Raw genomic sequence first — 7,500 nt, 5'->3', positions numbered from 1 at the left:
GCATGAATCAGGTGACCATCCTTCGAAAGCATCTTCTGCCCATCTTAATTCCTTCGCACGTCTTCTAACTCTTTATCAGCAGAAGGCAGTCATGCACTGCACCTAACGGATATTCCTCGTCTCTTGATTGTTTGTTCAATTTTTGTCTTGAAATAACAATTATGGTAATGTTATTGTTCAATTAGTTCATTATGCATGTTGCGTAAGATTTTTCATAACTCTGACCACCCTTTACATTCAGATCTCCCTGGACAATTCTATCCTGTTCGTAATACTAGGCAGGCAGTTAATTCTAATAGCCAGGCCTTTTCCATCACGAGGCTTAATACTACGCAGTACTCTAGAAGTTTTATTCCAGCTGTGACCAAGTTGTGGAATGATCTTCCTAATCGGGTAGTTAAATCAGTAGAACTTCAAAAGTTCAAAGTTGGAGCAAATGCTTTTTTGTTGACCAGGCGGACATGAGTCTGTTTATAGTTTATATGATATATCTGTTTTTGACAATGTTAATAGTTTATATATGACATATCTGTTTTGACGTTGTTACTTATTTTAGAATGATTTATCGTTAATTTGTTCTCTTCATTTATTTATTTCCTTTCCTCACTGGGCTATTTTTTCCTGTTGGAGCCCCTGGGCTTATAGCATCTTGCTTTTCCAACTAGGCTTGTAGCTTGGATAGTAATAATAATAATAATAATAATATTTGCATCAACAAAACTTATATACATTTCAGTTTTCACTCTATTGATAACTAGATCTCATTAAACATTACTCGTATGGACAACTGATATCCATTACTAATGCAAAAGGTTTTGAGTTAATAAACTAAGCTAAATGCTTCTGAATACATTATTTTACACCTGTTGTTACCACAAAGCCTAAACGAAAAGGACAGAAAGATCACTTGGCAAATGTTTAGAAACGTAATATCACTTATCATTTCTTGAAAAATAAAGAATGATACAGAGTTAGTGAACTAAGAAAAGCTGCTCGTCATGATACGACCGGAATTTTCTTGCGAGACGCAATTTAAGAAACCCTTAGCTTTTCTATTATAGTTACAAAGAAATATCAGTTAAAAGCAAAGTTCAAACTCTCTCTATGTGAAGAGAATATATCAAAATGAGCATTCTTCATGAATATATTCCTCATCTTCTGAAAACAATGCGTTACTCTGCTATTATTTGTAAACAATCATACGTCTCCCTTTAGAATCTGACTCCATATTCAATGATTCCGAATGCTGAAGACGTTTTCGCTTCAGCCAGTGAAGATAACCTATATCATGCGAATCTAGTATTCGTTATCTTCTCGGCATTATCGCTTAGGACTGACCATGAACTAAATTTTTTAATCCTTCTTTCTGGTGTATTTCATTGAAATTTCACTGAATGTATTATTTGTGTGTTAGTTATTTTTACTTTCTCACCCTCTTCCTCACCATCACTGTTATCAGTCAATCTTTTCGCTAATTTTCTCTAATTCTCGTAATTTTTCTATATTCACATCATTCACAATATTGATCTTTCCTTTATTCTGACGATCTTTCCTCCCTTATCGTTTTGATCATACTTACCCTCACCAAAGGCTGCACTACCTCCGTCAGTTAAACATACATTATTGAGGACCATTTTCCTTTTCTTATCACGTTCATCAAAGTCCATTAACATCCGTCAAAAACAACGATAGGGTTATAGGGTTAAAAGTACTACTATAAACACCAAATTCAACGCTAGCATCAGATTTGGAGCCAGCAGTATATATAAAAGTTAATTACCTGCGTTCTTCAACATGTTCCATAATGAGGAACCTGGCTTTTTAGTACGTCATGTTTTTTTTATAACAATAGAATATTTACAAAAAGATAAATTATTATTAGTATTATTATTAATTGCTAAGCTACAACCCTAGTTGGAAGAGCAGACTGCTATAAGCCCAAGGGCTCCAACAGGGAAAATAGCCCAGTGATTAGAGGAAACAAGGAAAATATTAATATTTTAAGAATATCAAAATAAACATCTCCTATATAAACCATAAAAACTTTAACAAATCTTGAGGAAGAGCAATTAGATAGAATAGTGTTCCCGAGTGTACCCTCAAGCAAGAGAACTCCAGCCCAAGATAGTGGAAGACCATGGTACAGAGGCTATGGCACTACCCAAGACTAGAGAACAATGGTTTGATTTTGGAGTGTCCTTCTCCTAGAAGAGCTGCTTACCATAGCTAAAGAGTCTCTTATACCCTTACCAAGAGGAAAGTAGCCACTGAACAATTACAGTGCAGTACTTAACCTCTTTGGTGAATAAGAATTGTTTGGTAATCTCAGTGTTGTCAGGTGTATGAGGACAGAGGAGAATCTGTAAAGAATATGCCAGACTATTTGGTGTATTTGAAGGCAAAAAGAAAGTGAACCGTAACCAGAGAGAACGATCCAATGTATTACTGTCTGGCCAGTCAAAGGGCCCCATAACTCTCTAGCGGTAGTATCTCAACTCCATGGAGGAGTTGATGATGTCCTACATGGGAGCACTATTTCTACCTAAATCTAGATTATCTGAAATAAGGTTGAGGAGATTTTGGGGGCAACTCAAAATATCTATAATGCCTTACAAGGTTTGCAGTCTGACAAGCTAAAGATTCTGGGAGTGTGCAACCTAACCCAATACCGAACAATAGAAGACATCCGGTAAAGGTCTAAAGGCACCTTTCCAGAGTCAACAAGGAGGCTTGGGATGAGCGAAGTTCTAAACTCTCCTGTGGACAATCTGATACCCTCATGGTGTATAGAATCTAAAATCTTTAATCGGCTTGGGGTGGCTGAGGAGTATATTACCCACCCATTAACTAATTTGTGAAAGAATCAAGGCCTTGCATAATTTTAAAAGGGTTTTGCGGTCTGCTCCCCACGATGTATGGGACAAAACTTTAAAAAGATTCAGAGCCTCAAGACATTTTACTTTCAAGTCTTGCAAGTGGGGAACCCATGTAAGCCTACAATCAAATATCAACCCTAGAAATCTAGCTTCACTTACACATGGGATTCGTTGACCTTTGATGTATATATGCGGGTCTGGATGTACTCCCCGAATACAACAAATTAACAACAACAGTTTTACTTGTCGAAAACTTAAATCATTCATATCGGCTGACTGGATAATTTTGTCAATTGAGAGTTATATTTTCTCTCAACCATTGCCATTCTAGCTCCAGCGTATGATTTGGAGAGATCATCCACAAATAGTGTTGAGAGAATATCCCGGAGAATGACTGAGGATATCCCATTAATTGCGAGTGCAAATAGGGTTATACTCAGCACACTATCCTGAGGAACTCCCTCTTCCTGACATTTCATCTCTGATAGAGTTTCCCCCACTCATTTAAAAAACGCTATGGGAAAGAAATGATTGAATAAACAATGGTAGCTCTCCTCTTAATCCCAATTCATCAATAGTTTTATGTAAACCATATCTCTATGTAGTATCATATGCCTTTTCAAGGTCAGAAAAGACAGTTACATGGTGCTGTTTGGAAGTAAAAGCTTCACAAATAGAGGATTCAAGTCGTATCAACAAACCAGTCTTTGAGTGCATTTTTCTATATCCACACTGGATAGGTGATAAAATGCCCTTCTTTTTCATGTACCACATCAGTCTTGCATTGACCATCTTCTCAATGCTCTTACATAAACAAGATGTCAATGCAATAGGTCGGTAGTTTCCTGCTAAGAACTTATCCTTACCAGGTTTTAAAAAGGCTAAAATAATGGCTAGTTCCCAAACACTTGGATAACTACGATCATGCCATATCCTGTTAATAATGCTTAAAATAAATAACTTTGCATTAATAGGTACATGTTTAATCATTGCATATGGAATTCCATTGGGTCCAGGGGCTGTATCATTACACGTAGCAAGTGCAGAATCAATTTCTCTGAGAAAGAGGAGAATTGTATGACTCCTCCCTTCCTGTTGCAAAATCTAAAATTTTCTTTTCTTCAATGCTCCTATACTGATGACCAGGAGGTGTTTCACACTTGCATGCTACATTGAGGAATGATTACCCAGGGCAATATTAAGCTCATTTGATTTAGTCATATACTGACCATTTACCTTCAACACTAGTGGTGGGTTGCGGGTAAATTTGCCTATCTTTTTTACTTTCCTTCATACAGAAGATGGTACTGTACTACTGCTAATGGAGGAAACAAGATACCCAAGATTGTTGCCTAGCTTCTTTCATGGCACGACGGAACTGTGCTCTACATTTCTTGTATATAATTAAATTCTCCCTAGTACGGCGTCTGCGCAATTGAGTTAAGGTCCTTCTTGTGGTTCTGTGTAGGGCAGTTAGTTTTGAAGACCACCAGGGGACTGGTCGTCGTCATTTGAATGACCCTGTTGTTTTGGGAATTTAATTGAGTTCTGAAGACCACCATGGGACTAGTCGTCATTTGAATAACCATTGTTGTTTTGGGAATTGAATTGACTCCTGCTGTATGAAGAGTTTCATTCATTAAGTCTATGGCATCATCAACACTTTCAAGGTGTTCTGCAATCCACACGATTCCAATTACCTCACGAAATTTAACCCATTCCGTGTTGTCAAGATTCCATCGTGGCGATCTTTGTAAAGGGGGACTATTGTTGGTGTTTACAATGATTGGCACATGATCATTAGTATGCCAATCATCTAATGTCCTCCAATCTAAATCTAGATGGCAGTTAGAGCTTGCAACTGAAAGATCAATGCATGGTAGAGTAACCATCTAAAAATGAAAGTGCGTGGGCTCTCCTGTATTAAGGAGTCCGACATCCTCTTTTTCTACAATTGATGATATAATATTACCTCTTGCATTTTGCTAAAACATAGCCCCATTAAGAATGTCTACCATTCAAATCTCCAAGTAAAGGAAAATGTTGAGGGAGTTATTGAATTACCTCTACTAAATTATCATATCAGATGTTATCATTTGGAGGCAAGTAAAGAGAACAAATGGGAACAAATAGTGTATTTTCTTCCTATATCAATTTGTACAACCTTTGCCTACAGAGGTGTATGAATAGGCAAAGATATTTGGGGAACATCTCGACGAACGTATATGAGACTTCCGCAATGGCTCCCTACTTATTGATCATATGGTGTCCTATAACTAGTATAGTCACGAGGACAAAGAGTAATATGATCAAGTTTGCTCTTCTGTAGGCATATAATTATGGGGAGTACTCATGAATGAGAAGCACATATTTCGCCATCAAACCCTGACAATTCAATAGCAAAAGGGAAGAAAAGCTATGGTTTATTTTTGAGAGGGTCTTGATAAATTGGGTTATGCATTTGTGTTTTTATTTTTGTCCTTTTGGTCTAATTGTAGTGGGGGATGGTGGATCTCAACTTAAATCTCTGATTTGTTGAAATTGTCTTCTGGTTCATCAGAAACATCAACTGATAAAACATCATGTTTATTTGATGACATAACTTTAATGTTTCTAAAGGAAAGGGGCGAGAGATGGAGCCCTCTCTCTTGTTTTTGTTAATAGGAGGTGAGTTACCAGGTTTTGGCACCTTCCCATCTACAGCTGCACCTGGTAACTTGGTTTCCAGTGGAATCTCGATTAAATCAGGCAAGGACATAGCCTGAGAGACGTTAGTATTATCCCTTAAAGGTTTAAAGGTCGCTCAAGAATGGCAGGGGCAATGGGCAGTGACATTACCCTATCGAGCAGGACAATGCACAAGAGACTGACCATATATACATACGATCAGTGCCCAAGCCCACTCTCCACCCAAGCTAGGAACAAGGAGGGCCAGGCAATGGTCAGCAGATAGACCTATAGACTCCCCCTAACCCCCATTCTTAGCTCACAAGGATGGTGAGGTTGCAGCTACCAAAGAGATTAACGAGTTTGAGCAGGACCGAAACCCCAGTCTGGCGTTGACCAGTCAGGGGTGTTACAACATCGGCTACCAAGTGGTCGGCAATGTCTTATTGTTAATAAACAATTGTAGTTCTTTTTCGAGAACTACCTACAGTAATAGTTGGTTTTGATAACTCCTGAGGAACTTTTCCTCTCGTTTTTAATGTCTTTGCATATGTAGTCGATTTATTTAATAATCTATTAACATGCCCTATGCCTACATGTTCAATAATTGATTTAGTAATGGCAGCTTCTTCCAACTAATATGACTGGCAGATCTTTTCAGTAGATTTATGATTAGAGTTGCAGTTCAAACACCTTGCCTCAAGTGTACATTCTCCATGGTAAAGATTGTAATGGCTTCTGCTTTAAAGATCGAACTTTAATTCTTCTATTTTCATATGTCAATGTGGAAAGCTACATCAGCATCCTGGCTAGTAAGGATAGTCATTGATGTTCCAGGTACTTTATGTACTTTCTACACTGATAATGGACACAGCATGTGGTTTGATGTCCAGTTTTATATCATCATTGACTTTCTTTAAATTGGACATAATAACAAACTGGGTGCATGACTTGGCATGTATCAAGTAATTTTTCTTCCCAAATCGAGAAATTTCTCCCGGTGTGATCGTTCCTACCTTCCTCTGAAAGAGTTTGTAGATCATGAAAAAAAAAATTGTACCTCCTCTAGATTGGTTTCAGCTCTCTTTAGGATGGCATAACTATCTCTGCGTCTTTAGCAATCCAGTCTGCTAGTCTGTAGACATCCAGATCTTTAGGTACTCCATCACACAGAGACCCTTAATATTCATATTACCTTCTTTAATATTCATAATATTACAGCTCGCATTGAATGCTTCATCATGACTATTTAATGATAACCAAGTGTCCCATCTATCACCTTGAAGTATCATTCTAATTTCTTTTATTAATTCGTAGCTTTCAAATATCTTATGCAGCACATCATAATTGGCTTTAATGGAATTTGGGATTTTTAATTTTGCTGTGTTGCCCAAATTACCCTTTTTTAATATTCAAAGAAGTTTTTTTATTATTATTATTATTATTATTATTATTATTATTATTATTATTATTATTATTACTAGCAAACCTACAAACCCATTTGGCAAAGCAAAATGCTATAAGCTCAAGGGCCCCAACAGGGAAAAATAGCCCCGTGAGGAAAAAGAGATAAGGAAATAAATAAATAATATAAGAGGTAATGAAAAGTTGAAATTAAATATTTTACAAATATTAACATTATAACACATATTTGATATATAAACTATAAAAGGACTTATGTAAGCCTGTTCAACATAAAAACATTTTCTGCAAGCTTGAACTATTGAAGTTCTACTGATTCAACTACCCAATTATGAAGATCATTCCACAACTTGGTCACAGCTGGAATAAAACTTCCAGAATACTGAGTAGTTTTGAGCCTCATGATGGCGAAGGCCTGACTATTAGAATTAACTGCATACCTAGTATTAAGAACAGGATGTAACTGTCTAGGAAGATTTGAATGTAAAGGATGGTCAGAATTATAAAAATTCTTATGCAACATGCATAATGAACT

The sequence above is a fragment of the Palaemon carinicauda genome, chromosome 26 (assembly GCF_036898095.1).
Source record: "Palaemon carinicauda isolate YSFRI2023 chromosome 26, ASM3689809v2, whole genome shotgun sequence".
Classification (NCBI taxonomy): domain Eukaryota; kingdom Metazoa; phylum Arthropoda; class Malacostraca; order Decapoda; family Palaemonidae; genus Palaemon; species Palaemon carinicauda.
This window is presented reverse-complemented; position numbering follows the sequence as displayed.